Below are 16,225 nucleotides of genomic sequence, written 5' to 3'. Positions count from 1 at the left end.
AGAATTCAATTGATTCGATGGTTTTGCACCTAATTCATAAACTCATCTAGGGTTGGGTTGTGTTTGACTATGAAACTTACCTTTTTCTCTCAAATAATCACTTATCAGACCAACCTGGGTTTTTAACTCGGAAATAGCCTGACTATTTTCTTGTCCTATCCTGTTACTAGCTTGTAGACTATGTTCTACGGATAACTGAAATTTTGCAGTTTGCTGAGTTAACAAGGCGAGAGATTCCTCTAAACTTAGGATTTTCTTATCTGACTGATTCTGAAACTGAGCTAGTCCTGAAGGATTCTTAGTATAGACAAAACCTGGGGGAGCATTATAATTACTAAACTGACCTTGACTTTGGCCCTTAGACCATGAAAGGTTCGGATGGTTTCTCCAACCAGGATTATAGGTTTCTGGATATGGGTCAATCTTTTGACGGTTATCAAATCTAGTGTTATTATAAAGATCATTGGCTTGCTCTTCAATATTCTGGCCTTCCCAAAAAGGCTCCACTCTACCACTAGTCTGGCCCACTTCTAAAGCTTCTAACCTTTATGCTATAGCAGCAATTTTGGCATCTGATTCATAGCCTCATTCTATCCTATTAACGTTTCCTCTACTTAAAAGAATTTTTTCTGGGGTGCCCTACTATTTTCCAATTGCTGGGTTTTTTCGGCGATTTCATTAAAAAATTCCATCGCCGCATCAACAGTTTGGTTTTCAAATCCACCAGTGCATAGAGACTCAACCATGGTCGTTGTGGAATAATCTAAACCCTCATAAAGGATCTGAACTAGACTAACCTTTTCTAAACCATGATGAGGACACTGGGATAATAAATCATTGAACCTTTCCAAATACCTATATAAATATTCTCCCTCTTGTTGTGAAAATGAGCATATTTGCGTCCTAATAGACGATGTTTTGTGCCTAGGGAAAAACTTATTGAAAAAGGCAGATGTAAGTTGTTCATATGTCTCAATTGACTCGGAGTCCAAACTATATAGCCACGACTTGGCCTTATCTTTCAGGGAAAATGGGAATAACTAAGTTTCAAAGCATCATCATCTAAGCCTCTAATTCTTAGAGTACTACAAATTTCCTCAAAATCCCTAACATGGTAATAGGGGTTTTCATTTTCTTTCCCTAAAAAGATTGGGAGTATCTGTAAGGTCCCAGGTTTCAGTTCATAAGGTGCCTCCGTTTCAGCTAACTTAATACACGAAGGACGAGTAGTCCTAGTCGGATTCAACAAAGCTTTTAAAGTTGCCATTTCTGGCACTATCATAATATTAGGGATCGTCTACTCAAGTGGACGTTCAAAAGCGGACTCTTCAAAAATCGTACTTTCTAAATTGAGGTAATCGAGACGTTTAGAACTACGAGGTTTCTCTTTAGCAAATCTACCTAGGGCGTCTCTTTTACGTTCAGGCTTGCAAAAAAAAATAAGGAAGGGGATTCTATTCAATCACAAAACAAGGCTGACTCAACCAAATCAAACCTATTGATTTCTAGCAAACAAAAAGCATGATAGCTCCACTTAGATTATTTCTAGACCAGCTTCTAATCCTTCGAAAGGGAATTCGTTACAATTTAAGCAAACCCCTCTGGATTCAATCCGAGTTAAAGTAAGTTGAATAGAGGCGAGGGAAGCTCGGTGGAGCTTTGATACCCAAGGACTCACCGATATTACAAGGCGGCGCAGTCACGCATTCAACTTACAGAAACCGTCAAGAACTTCGAAGTATGCTTAAAAGAGTAACAAATATTTTTCGAATGACTTTCCTGTTAAGCTCGTTACCCTATCGGTCTCGTTCTAGTCAAAATTTTAGGCTTAGGTTCGCGTAGGTTACGTGTTCCTAAAGCGGGCAAGAAGAGAACGGTGATGAAATCCGAACCCTTATCTTGTATGGCTAGGCCTTGCCCTTTACTAGAAAAATAAATGTCCGTATTCAGTCCTCAACATATATGCATACGAAGGAGTCCAGTAACTCGCTGACAGGGGATTCGCGAGTGTTTAGAATCTTACCTCCCGTTCCAGACGGGGGATGAATGGTTGTAGTCGACTCGGTCCACTGACTCCGATGTCAAGTGTACGAACCCAAGGTGCAGAGACAATATTGTAATTGTCCTCCTTCTCTGCAAACAATTTATATTTAAAGTACCCTTCCGTAGGGTAATAAAAAAAAATGAAGTCCCAAAGTCCAAAAGTCCAAAAAGAAAAGAAAATTTACAAAAATAATAAACCCTAATACAGTTTTTTTTTTTTCTAAAAGAAAATAAACAAACCCTAAACTAAAATTGTCTAAAATAAAATTGTCTTCTTTTCTGTTCTTTTTGCTTTAATCCTTAGCTCCAAGTCTTTATGAAATCACCAAACTCTTTGGCTCAATTTTCTTTATGATCCAGAACCTATAGACACAAGATAAATACCCAAAAACATAAAAAAAAAAACAAAAATAATAACAAAAAAAAATAAAATAATAAAATAAAATAAATCTAAAACCCTAAAAACAAGGCTGCGTTGGCGGCGCCAAAATTGATGTGTTTTGTAGATAGTGGTAAAAGTGGTTCGATTCTCAGACTTGCGAAGGATAAAATATAGACTTAAATTCTAAAACTAAAATAGAAAACACACTAAAAGTTGTAGCAAACTCAATCAAAGATGATATCAATATTAAAAGAACACTGAGGCTAAGATTCCACTATTTTCCAAGTTTAAGGTGATTTAATCCGATCTTTGTATTCATGCAATTTTCTCGTTCAATTTGATTCTTACTATTGCAACAAGTAGATTTTCAAAAGAAATAATTGTAAATACCAAGTATGAAGCATCAAAAGTCTTAAACTAAGCATACTCCATCAAAATAGATCACAATTACTCAAATAAAAATCATATTCGATATTAGTTCAATGCAAATAATCATAATAAAATTGCAATAAATAGATAAAAGAGAATATACCCCTTTTTGTTGGAAAAATAGCTTCCTCCAGCGCCTCAGCAATGGGGTTTATCTCCTCATATTAACCATGTTCTCAAAGTATGTTTTTATAGCTCAAAAGTGTACAAGGAGGTGAAAAAGTGATAACACAGCCGATTCGCAACAGTGTGAAGGTGTTGCAGAATCTCTGTTACAAAGAGGAAACAATATCTAAGGACCTAACGCAATTACTGTTGATAAACGATAGATGGGTTCTACTTTTGAATAGCGATAGTTTTCTGCGACAGATACTTGTGCGTCAATGTTCTTCGTGTTCTTTCTCTTCAGCAGCAGCAACAGAATAAGGTATTTTTCCTGCAACTCGATCTCTGGAGCTCTGTGGTGTCCTAAACTTCTCTGAAAGGCTTCGTCCCTCTTATATGAGCTATCCCCACTCCTTTTATAGCCCACAGGTCGATTTAATCTCCAAGAAATCTCCTTTTTCTTTTTGCCAAAGTTACGGGTTTTATCTATTCTTTACATATCCTCATACGCGGCTTCAAACACTCCCTGTTTTGCTTCTCACGCGTCTTCCAAGTATAATCCAACGTCCCAGACTCTCTCAAGGGTAATATCGAATCAAACAACTACCAATATTCCCTTATCTCCAACCGATAAATTCCATGTATTCAACCAAAATCCCGTGATACTCTCCAAGCCTTGTTTTAATCCAAAACCCACGTAACTCTCTTTTTTTCTTCACCCTACGCGTATTTTTTGCTCATCTAAATTCTTTCAATAGATAGAGGAACAAATAATATCGGAAGTATTCTCCAAGAATGAAATAAAAATCCGAGAACAAATACCTCTCTGATTTAACGAGATAACCATGGAAACTTGCTTGTTTTCCAACTATGAATCACATACCATCCCTGTTTGAGATCAACAGGCCCATACGAACCTAATCCAACAAGAAAATCTGACAAATATTCAACAGAAACGGATCCAGGGAAGTTTGTTGCGACTAAACTCTTCTAACTCAATTTCCCGCCAAAATCTTGTTTTTTTTTAAATGAAGAAGATGGTCGCCCCCTATCCAGAGTAGGGGTGCGATTAGCAGCTACTTGGACATGGGATGCCCCTTAGTAATTAGGTTACCCCTTATCCAAAGTGAGGGTCCGAATAGCAAATGTCCTTCCATGAACGCAAATAACACTTTTCGAGCTAATTTCGCCGCAAAATCTTATTTTTCCAAAAACACCTACAAAGACATAAAAAGCCAAAATAAATACAAAATCGAGCACTAACAATATACATAATTGAGAACAAAATAGACATAGAAATGCGTCTATCACGTACCACCTCAAAATCTCGAAGAATATTTCCGACCAGTTGTGATGACATCTGAACTGGTAGTTTGTTTTCATGATCAATAGCATGATAGCAGGTTATGAAAACAGGGTTCTCGTGAAACTCGATAGGCTTGTCCTACTCAACATTGTCTTCCTTGTTGCATCCATCCATTGTGTGCACAGAACTCAGATGAACCTTTTGACGTTGCGGAACTTGTATGTACCTATAGATGGTGGATTTTTGACAAAGAGTAAAATCATAAAACCATAATTGTACATACTCCTGATCCAACAATCAGATGAGTATTGAGGCTCATGTCGCTCATTAAAGCATGAAATCTCAGGCCGCAAGAACCTCTAACTGAGAATATTGTCTCTCAGAGCATATGTAGATGTGCAGTCTCTCAACTGAGGCAAAAACATATCTCATGAATACTGAGCAAATTCAATAATTACTTCTATATAAAATCGAACGATTAATCGGCTCCTAGACAGCTTTCCTGCTAGTATAGAGCAATAACGTCTTCAGGACGTAACAATGTTTTCCCTGACTATATAAAAGAAGTATGACGCTTCAACAAGCTCATATCACCCAATTCTCAAATAATTAATGCTCCTAGACGATCGTGATAGTATAGAGCCATCAATTAATTATTTCTAAATCATTAGATTCATTAAATGAATCCCTAGAGAACATTTTACGTTCTTCATAATATTTCGTCACTTCAATTCATGGTTCTTCCCAGCAGAATTCCATAGGTTAGTGATAAATATTCAACGTACGGGCGTCTGAGCCACTATCGAGTAAGCTCCGACGGAAATGGTGCAAGTGTACTCGGCAATAATACACTAAAGAGCACTTGAATGCACGAATGAGCATTTGAAAATACGAAGGAATGATGAACCTATGCAAAATAGGAAGAAAAACAATAATAATAAGATATTGGCTAAGGCGCTAGGAGACCGGGCCCACCGGTCATGCCGTGGCCGGTCTCACGCCTCTTTCTTTATTTTATCATATTTTATTATTTTTCCTTGATCTCATGAAAATCCCTTCATTTGAACAAAATTCCTTCATCTCATGAAATTCCTTGATTTCATGATATTTTCTTCACACCAAGGAAATAATATAAAATTAGGAAAGGTGCCATGGAACCGGGTCTACTAGCCGGACGGTTATGCCTAGTTATGGCCGGTCCCACACCTCCTCACGATTTCTTATTATTTTATTATTATTATTTCCTTGATATCATGAAATTCCTTGATGTCATGATATTTCCCTCAAATCATGAAAATAATACAAAATTAAGGAAAGCTCACGGGACCGGCCCTAGCCGGCCGGCCATGCCTTAGGTATAGTTGGTCCCAGACTTTATGATTCCTTATTTTATTATTATTTCCTTCATCTTATGAAGTTCCTCAGTCTCAGCAAAACCCCGATTTCTTCATATTTTCTCAAATGTTGCTCAAACGCGCATCAGAAAATATCAAAATTCTCAGGACTGAGACACGAATAATTTGGCGACATGGGCATATTACCTTGACCGACCAGGGTTGGCCTTTTGGATTGCAAGAAGCTGGTCCCACATATTTTCATAATTTGACCTAATTTGTTCATACTAGGTTCAAACTCTTCCAAACAACTTGGAATTTCATAAAATAATCGCCAATCGATCCCATGACAAACCAAGGCCGGTTCCATGACCCCTTGGTCGTCCCATCACTCCGTCATAATTAGGTTTTATCACCTAAGGCTCAGACGAGTATTATTTTAATAAATGATTAAACCAGCATTTAATCATCCTTTCACCAACTGATCTTCAAGAGACTTTGGTATTTGCTCACTCGAGCATCTGGGCGCTACATGGCCGGTCCATCATCCCATGTAGCCGGTCCCTTATTCACTCCGTGGTTGATTTTCAAAAAATCATCAATTTATCAGCAATTGATCAAAATTAGGGTTTTGAATCCAAGACTCATAATTATGAGCAGGTTCAAACACTGATAATTTTACGTTGATCCCGTGATCAACATTTTTATTATTATACTCGCCCAGTCGTCAGTATCTTAAATTAATATTTCATTTGGTCCCGCTACCAATAATTCATCAAACGAGCAATATTTGCTCATACTAAGGAATATTGATTCAACTATCAATATTCAAAAATTCAGCAATATTTGCTCAGTCTAAGGAATATTGGTTCAACTATCAATATTCAAGAATCCATCAAATGAACAATATTTGTTCACCATAACTATCAACATTTATTCGACAATGATAACTCTGTCTCAACAGACACATCAATTCATGAGTCCCAGAACATTTGTTCGACTCAGCAATACAAAGACTCATCGTCTCATCAAGTCAGCAACTGAATAAATAAAATCATGAGACATCAATCGTGTCACATGGGGAATATCAACTAGGTTTTTGGTCTGGCGGTCTACAACACGTGTTCATACACGATGAGAATGTGAGCAAGGTGTGCAAGCAGTTAGAGGAGTTAGCAAAGTAGTGGGTAAAAAATCAACTGAGTCTCCGCATGATGAGCAACTGGTTTTAACACGATTTCCACTTCCCCACTCTTTGACTCCAGCAACTGTCTGGTGGCTCTCTAAAAGAGTCACAAACTAATACCGCAAGTGCACGGTGTCGAGGTGTAGAACAATGCAAATACGGGTCGATCCACAGGGACAAGGTGTGTGTAGTTTAAGCTTAAGGTTTCACTAAAACTGAGTTGTAACAAGGTTGTGTTAAAACACACTTGAGATGATGGCAGTGACTGAACTGAAAAACAGTAGAATGTAAAGCAAGTAAACATGAACATGCTAGGGATTTTGAATCCACTTCTTGATCCTAAACTAAGGCAGATCCTAATCAAATCATGTTCTTGCTTCATCTCATGGAAGATTATGGATGATTTACTTAACTAATCTTACTAACTTACCCCTAGCATCAACTGTCTTCTCACAGTACAGCTGATCACAGGCTTGTTTGCTCAACCAGTCATCTAGCAATCCGCATTAGTGGAAGGTTAATCCCCTAAGTTCTCTAGTTCACCCCTAGCATTGAGTGTCTTCTTACAGCACACTCAATCACAGGTGCATTTGATCACTAAGTTTACTAACTTCCCTACTTCAATTAAGCACAACCCTTCAAATGGACTGAATCCTTAGCTACTCTCACTCTTACACCCCTAGAATCAGCTGTCTTCTTACAGCACAGCTGATCACAGGTGCATTCACTCAACTATCTAATTATCATTCCTACTTAGTTTCAGCAGTACAAGAACAGTGACATGAACATGGACTATCCTAGCTTACAATTCAAGAGTATCATCTAACCCCTAGCAAATGGAGTTAGAACATAATGAAATTAAATGACAATGGAATTGAAATTGTTTAAAACATTGAACTGAACTTGAAACAACATTAACAGTTGAGGTCCTGGCTATTCCAGGCCTCTTGGTGGTGCTCTGGCTAATCCAGGCATTCCTTCTACAATACCCACACATCCCTATTTATATCCAATTAATCGATTTAGGGTTTACAAACAAAATCCCCAAATTCCCAAAAAAATAGTAAAATTAGGGTTTACCAAATCTTACCTAATTCGATGAAATAACTGCTCCATCACGTCGACCCATCCTTCTATTTCTCTTCCCGCTCCATGTCCTGCTCCAATTACTTCTAGCTCATCAACCTATTTCACCAACTTCACACCTAGGGTTCAGTGGCGTGAAAATAGATGAAATTAGTTGTTGAGGAAGATGTAGGACGTGGTAGTGATGATGGGTTGTGGTTGTTAGAATCCATGATGGCTTTTGGTGGGAGTTGTGGTGGTTGATAAGGGGCAGTGGAGGTGATGGTGGTGGCAGAGTTTTCTCTGCAGACGGAATGGAGAAGACGGAGTCGATGGTTTTGGGAAGAAGGGTGCGTTTGTTTTGCGGGTATAGGTGTTAGGTGTTTGGGTGTTGAGCGGATGCATCAAGTCTCGATGATTCGCAAAGCTGAGCCGTGGGATGCGGAAATGATAGATTGATCTAACGGCTACAAGTGAAGAGGATGGTATCGACCGTCGGATGCCTGATACAACGAAACTGACGGCTCAAGATGGAGTTAGGTGTTGTAGTGTTAGACAGGAGCTTCAGACTTTGATGTACTGGCGATGCTGCGACCATAGGATGCTGAGATGATCCAATCTGACGGCTAGAAAGGGAAACGGGTATGGATATAGGAAATGGATTTGGGTGAGGGTTTTGGGCCTTGGGTATGCCAAGCCCATATCTTCTTTAAGGACAATTATTCCTCTTCAAGCCCAGTTCTAGCCTTTTGGTCTTGCGCACAACATTCTTCGCCGCTTCCTTGTGTAATTCCTCCCGACTTTTCACTACTTTTCTGCTCTTTTCGCTCCGCAATTCATCCAAACTTTATTTGGTACCTAAAAATACAAAATTAATTAATAAAAATATTTATTCTTGAAAACAATGAAAATACAGAATATGGGTTAAAATGTAGAATTAATGCACAAAAGATGAGTTAAATGCCAAGAAAATATATAAAAATATGCACTTTTTAGCACTCATCAAATACCCCCAAACCTGAATTTTACTTGTCCTCAAGTAAAACAAAACTAAGGAAATCCTAACTATACCACTGTCGCTGGTCTCTCGAATGCATTTAGCGAATGCAATAAGCCTTTTAAACCACTAAGTGTCCCTAGTGGACGAGTGAAGTCTCGTGAAGGTTTGCTTAGAACGTACCTACAAAGTTCTAGGTCAAAATATAAGCTCAGATTCCATGAAATGTGACATGTGCAAGACAGTTTAAGCTCACAGCAAAATGGAGATGTCAATCTAGCTATCAAAGGCACAATCCTAGCACTGATAACAAATAAAGACATGTGATAAGAGTGTAAAGTGTATCTACACATGTGTAAAGAAAGATCGGATGTTATGACTACTAATCACCAAGATATAGTTTCTCAGGCTAAGAACCAAGGTCGAAATCTAGCTAGCTGTCCGGACTTTACGAGAATTGTGAATGAGTTGGAGGTATTTCACAATTACTCGCGTTGTACATCAATGGCATACACCCTCCTTGCTTATTACAATGAAACAACAAAATGACTCTTCACATGACTCTTATTTACATTGACTACTCTCTTTTATTTTTGGAACAAGAGAGGATGGAATTGAAAAATACTTGATTTTTTTTATTTATTTTTTTGTATTTTTCTGATATTTTTTCTGAATATATACATCGTTTTTTTTTTTTTTTTTTTAATTTTATAAGGAAACACTTTTGATACATAAGCAAAAAGAAACAAAAAATTACATGACATTTTGCAAGAGGTAGCCCTTTTTGATGCACCCAGTTAAATTCGATGGTTGTCTTTCTTAATGTAACCTCCTCCTTCTATCCCAACCAACCAAAAAACAAGCTAGTCAAGTTTCGTTCAGTATTCTAAAGTGATTGGCAACTATAACTTCCGATAGAACACCTCGAGGATGAGGCTATACATGTATTGGTAGATCGTGCGCGTGCAAATTTCTTATCACTATGTGAATTGTGCTAGAATCAGGGTGCCTAAATATCTAGACTAAGACTCCTAAAAATTATATATTTGCACAAGAGTCAACATTTCAAGGTAAATGAGCTCCATTTTTATGATTTTTTAATTTTTAATTTTTTTTGGAATTTTTAAAATTTTTCAAAAGGAAGGAGTTCTTGTTTTCAATTATGGCATATTATCAAAGTATCTACTTTTCACCCCCATACCTAAACTAAACATTGTCCTCAATGTTTCAAAATATGAACAAAATTATAATACAACATATGAAGAGGATCATGTTGAGTAGAGAAAAAGGAAAGAGAATACCCGATTTCGGCGAAAGCAAGATTAGAACTCCGTTATTCAAGGCAAGAATCCAACATATGTCAGCCGAGATCATATTGGATTAGCAAAATATATACAAAAGGAACAAAAGGATTTTTAAAATTTTTATCTACTGGATTATATACAAAAAATTCACCGTACACTAACAATCTAAAGAGTTGAGGATCAACTCAAAAGACAAAGTGTAGAGGTTTCAACAGCTTCACACAATAATAATATGATAGGCATGCAAGTGAAGCTGTGAAACAAAATGAGCTACCCCCAAACCTGGATTTTTCAACAGATAAAATTTTGGATACAAAATCTCGCAGTTTTTGGGGTTCATCATGCACAAGGTTTAATTCGAAATGAACTTTGCTAGGGACGGGTACACATGCTAATTCCAATTGTGGTTCCTCAAAGATATTATACTTAGATGCAAAATAGTCCAAAAGGACTTGGGAAGCACACAGTTCCAAACCTAGATTAGGGACTCTCAGAAAAATTGGTTTGACAATATGGGTACAAACCAACTCTAGGTTGGGTGGAAGGCTATCAGATTGTGACTTAGGCAAGAAAGTGACATCTAAGTGTCTCACATGCATGAGATCAAGAGTATCAATATTATCAGTCACATCAGCATTATCTAAGTCACACTCAAGATGTGTAGCATGATCATCATCACAAAAAATTTGCACAAGTCCTAATTCAGAATCGTGGTTATCCGATATATTCAAATTATCATCAACAGAAGCAATATATTGTGGCTTAAGTATGGAATCAGACACATCAACTATGTTTTCCTGCATAGGATCATTAGTGTCAACAGAAGATTTACTTAAGTCATGCTCTTCACAGGATAATTGCACAATATCAAAATCAGTATCAACATCACATGCATATGGAATATTAGAAGAAATATCATTCATGAAGGTCGGGGCAGAAAAGCCTATTGTATTTGAAACCAAAGGTTCCACAACATTTTCAGCATAGACATGTTCTTCTAGCATAACATTATCATCATCATCATCATAGTAATATGCATACTTGTCCCTATTAGCAGTTGTGGTGTCATTAGTCAACTCATGTTCCTCTAGATTAGGTTCATATTCAATATCATACACATGAGAAGGACTAGACATGCTATTTTCAAAGTTCAATTCATTACCACCTATATCATGTGATAGTGTCTCAGTTTCCCTAATGGATTCCCATTGACGGGTTTTCTCCGCAATCTCAGCTAAAAATTTCCATGCATCATCCACAGTTTTATCAAGAAATTCACCATTACACATACACTCAACCATGGCTCGAGATTTAAAGTCTAGTCCCTCATAGAGGATAGCGACAAGTCTCCACTTCTCAAATCCATGGTGTGGACATTCGCTCAACAAATCATTAAAACGTTCAAAATAGTCAAAAACAGTTTCCTCATCCAATTGGACAAAACAATTGATACTTTGACGAATAGCGATGGTCCTATGATGTGGAAAGAATTTTTTAAAAAATAGATCTGTGAGTTGGTCCCAAGTGTTGATTGATTGTGGTCTCAAACCGTAAAACCATGTTTTGGCCCTTTCCTTTAGAGAAAATGTAAACAAACGCAATTTCAGAGAGTCTTCAACATATGATCAGGTTGCATAGTCCGACAAATTTGTTCAAACTCTCTTACATGAGTATAGGGGTTCTCAGAATCGAACCCTCGAAATAAAGGAAGTATTTGTATCATGCTTGCATTTATTTTAAAAGGGTTATTGGTTTGAGGTAAGACAATACATGATAATGGAATTTTTATTGTGGGATACATGTATTCATGGAGAGCACTAGGTTGGCCCATATTGAAAAGACACAAAGCCCACTATTTGGTTTTAAAGGGTTTTCAAAAATTTGGTTTTTTATGGGAAAATTTTGGTTTTTATGGGTTTTGAAAACTTTGGTTTTTATGGGATTAAAAATTTGGTTTTCGAAATTAGGAGCAATTTTTTTTTTTTTTTGTGTTGGGTTTTGAAGCCCAAATTTTAGTTTAAAAGAAACTACAAGCCTAACAAACAACTAAATTACAAGCCCAAATAAAGAAAAAAATAAAAATAAAACTAATTATTACAAACCCACAAAAAAAAAGAAAATAAAAATAAAACTAAAATTATTACAATCCCAAATAAAATAAATAAATAAAAGAAATAAAATTAAAATAATTATTACATGCCCAAAAAGATAATTACAATTACAAGCCCAAAAGAGAATAACAATACAAACCAAAAAAATTACAAGCCCAAAAAATTTGGGTTTGGGTTTAGGCTTACCTTTTTGGAGGGAAGCCCAGTTGGGCTTTTATCCCTTTTCTTAAGTTGCACAAGCCCAGTTGGGCTTGGGATCTTCCTAAACTTTTGTTGGAGAGGCCCAGTTGGGATTTGGCTCTCAGCAAAAAGCTCAGACCAGCAACTCAACAATAGCAGAAGGAAAACAACAGCAGCACCAGAGGCTGGCTGTAGCAATGGCCCAAGCACCAGCAGCAGCAGGAAGAAGTAGCAGCAGCAGCAGGGAGAAGAAGAAAGTAGCAGCACGGCTGCAACAACAACATCAAGAGCACCAGAGGCTCAGCACCAGCAGCAGCAAGTGGCAAGCCCAGCAGCAGCAGCAGCACAGCAGCAGAGGCTGGCAGCAGCAACAGGAAGCAGCAGCAGCAGCAACACTTGTTGGATCAAAAAGAGAAGTAAGTTTCTCTTGAAAAAGAAGCAATGAGGGATCAATACAGCAGTGATATGCAAACTAAGATGCAAACTAATATGCAATATGCAAGATGCTAATGCAAGTTACACTAAGATGCAGTTAACCTAAGATGCAATGCAAAACAGTAAGATGCACAGCAAGTTATGCAAAAACAGCAAACTAAGATACAAGAAAAACTTCAACAAAACAGCAGCCAAGTCCCCGGCAACGGCGCCAAAAACTTGGTGGCTCTCTAAAAGAGTCACAAACTAATACCGCAAGTGCACGGTGTCGAGGTGTAGAACAATGCAAATACGGGTCGATCCACAGGGACAAGGTGTGTGTAGTTGAAGCTTAAGGTTTCACTAAAACTGAGTTGTAACAAGGTTGTGTTAAAACACACTTGAGATGATGGCAGTGACTGAACTGAAAAACAGTAGAATGTAAAGCAAGTAAACAGGAACATGCTAGGGCTTTTGAATCCACTTCTTGATCCTAAACTAAGGCAGATCCTAATCAAATCATGTTCTTGCTTCATCTCATGGAAGATTATGGATGATTTACTTAACTAATCTTACTAACTTACCCCTAGCATCAACTGTCTTCTCACAGTACAGCTGATCACATGCTTGTTTGCTCAACTAGTCATCTAGCAATCCGCATTAGTGGAAGGTTAATCCCCTAAGTTCTCTAGTTCACCCCTAGCATTGAGTGTCTTCTTACAGCACACTCAATCACAGGTGCATTTAATCACTAAGTTTACTAACTTCCCTACTTCAATTAAGCACAACCCTTCAAATGGACTGAATCCTTAGCTACTCTCACTCTTACACCCCTAGAATCAGCTGTCTTCTTACAGCACAGCTGATCACAGGTGCATTCACTCAACTAGCTAATTATCATTCCTACTTAGTTTCAGCAGTACAAGAACAGTGACATGAACATGGACTATCCTAGCTTACAATTCAAGAGTATCATCTAACCCCTAGAAAATGGAGTTAGAACATAATGAAATTAAATGACAATGGAATTGAAATTGTTTAAAACATTGAACTGAACTTGAAACAACATTAACAGTTGAGGTCCTGGCTATTCCAGGCCTCTTGGTGGTGCTCTGGCTAATCCAGGCATTCCTTATACAATACCCACACATCCCTATTTATATCCAATTAATCGATTTAGGGTTTACAAACAAAATCCCCAAATTCCCAAAAAAACAGTAAAATTAGGGTTTACCAAATCTTACCTAATTCGATGAAATAACTGCTCCATCACGTCGACCCATCCTTCTATTTCTCTTCCCGCTCCATGTCCTGCTCCAATTACTTCTAGCTCATCAACCTATTTCACCAACTTCACACCTAGGGTTCAGTGGCGTGAAAATAGATGAAATTAGTTGTTGAGGAAGATGTAGGACGTGGTAGTGATGATGGGTTGTGGTTGTTAGAAGCCATGATGGCTTTTGGTGGGAGTTGTGGTGGTTGAGAAGGGGCAGTGGAGGTGATGGTGGTGGCAGAGTTTTCTCTGCAGACGGAATGGAGAAGACGGAGTCGATGGTTTTGGGAAGAAGGGTGCGTTTTTTTTGCGGGTATAGGTGTTAGGTGTTTGGGTGTTGAGCGGATGCATCAAGTCTCGATGATTCGCAAAGCTGAGCCGTGGGATGCGGAAATGATAGATTGATCTAACGGCTACAAGTGATGAGGATGGTATCGACCGTCGGATGCCTGATACAACGAAACTGACGGCTCAAGATGGAGTTAGGTGCTGTAGTGTTAGACAGGAGCTTCAGACTTTGATGTACTGGCGATGCTGCGACCATAGGATGCTGAGATGATCCAATCTGACGTCTAGAAAGGGAAACAGGTATGGATATAGGAAATGGATTTGGGTGAGGGTTTTGGGCCTTGGGTATGCCAAGCCCATATCTTCTTTAAGGACAATTCTTCCTCTTCAAGCCCAGTTCTAGCCTTTTGGTCTTGCGCACAACATTCTTCGCGACTTCCTTGTGTAATTCCTCCCGACTTTTTACTACTTTTCTGCTCTTTTCGCTCCGCAATTCATCCAAACTTTATTTGGTACCTAAAAATACAAAATTAATTAATAAAAATATTTATTCTTGAAAACAATGAAAATGCAGAATATGGGTTAAAATGTAGAATTAATGCACAAAAGATGAGTTAAATGCCAAGAAAAATATATAGAAATATGCACTTTTTAGCACTCATCACTGTCACACTTCATGGGATCAAGGTGTCTACAATTCTAGTAATATAAATAAGTCTATGAATCATGATTGAAACAATAATCAATCTCTGGTCGAATAAACAACAAGAGATTAAGAACTCAACATCTGAGCAATTACTCTCAACAATGCAAAATTCAATCAATCAGAACTCATCTTATTTCTCCACGCAGAATACACAACACACCTACAATCTCTGATAACCATTGATCTCACACATTTCTCAGCTTCCCTCCTACAGATTGACCCATCCTCTCTTGTGACCGAACTGACTCTGGAACGGCCATTGTCTTGGTTTAGGCCGGAGTCCTACAGATTGATCTCTCGAACTTAAAGCACTCCCTTTTTGCAGTGCATCTGTGTGAGGTTAGACAGTTTGCTCGGTTCAAGGAGCTTCCTATGCATGGTCGTCTCCTCAATTCCTTAAGAACCAGCAAATCTTTTTGCCCCATCTACAGATTGGCGACCACAGTGGGAGATCATTCTCTCGGTTACAATCCAATTCTCACAAATATGGTCGGTTTCAGGACTAATTCAGCTACTCCGAACTCTGGTCAGAATCTTTCAAACGGTAATTTTCCTCCCTCCAACACTCCATATGACGGCACGGTTGATGAAGAAGCCATAACCTTGATCGAGTTGGCGCGGGTACAGACGATCCACACAAGGAATATGGACCTGTTGAAAGAGACAATAAAAAACATACTTAATTTTCTCATGAGGTTGACATCGGATCTGAGCGGCGCCTCTGCTTTAGAAATTCCAGCACTAAGCGCTGACTCCTCAACTGATGATCATCCTCAAGCCAACAGTTTCACTACTTATGAGAAGCCGGTGGACCAGGAAATTACACATTTGATTGAAAACTTATTTGAACTCTTACACTTCTCCAGAGATTAGCGTACGAACACATTTGTTGCACTCAACCAAATATCATCAGATGTGCAACTAGCTCCGTCGTCTCTAGCAGTTGAAGAAGTATCCATGGTGTCTGAACATTCGATCAACAAAATCACCTTCGGAGAAGAAGACCGCATGGCATATGAAGGATATAATCGAGCCTTGTACGTGACCGGTTTTATCAAGGACTCTGAATTCAAGAGAGCTCTCGTTCATACAGGTGCTTCTA

At 38.2% G+C, this 16,225-nt stretch overlaps 1 pseudogene; it reads left to right on the top strand.

The window, feature by feature from the left end:
• Nucleotides 1-804: 804 nt before the first annotated feature.
• Nucleotides 805-904, top strand: LOC113307125 (annotated as a pseudogene).
• The last annotated feature ends 15,321 nt before the right edge of the window (nucleotides 905-16,225 follow it).

This window comes from Papaver somniferum, chromosome 8, assembly GCF_003573695.1.
Source record: "Papaver somniferum cultivar HN1 chromosome 8, ASM357369v1, whole genome shotgun sequence".
NCBI classification, from domain to species: domain Eukaryota; kingdom Viridiplantae; phylum Streptophyta; class Magnoliopsida; order Ranunculales; family Papaveraceae; genus Papaver; species Papaver somniferum.
Note: the sequence above shows the minus strand (reverse complement) of the source record. Positions and strands in the feature narration are given on the sequence as shown.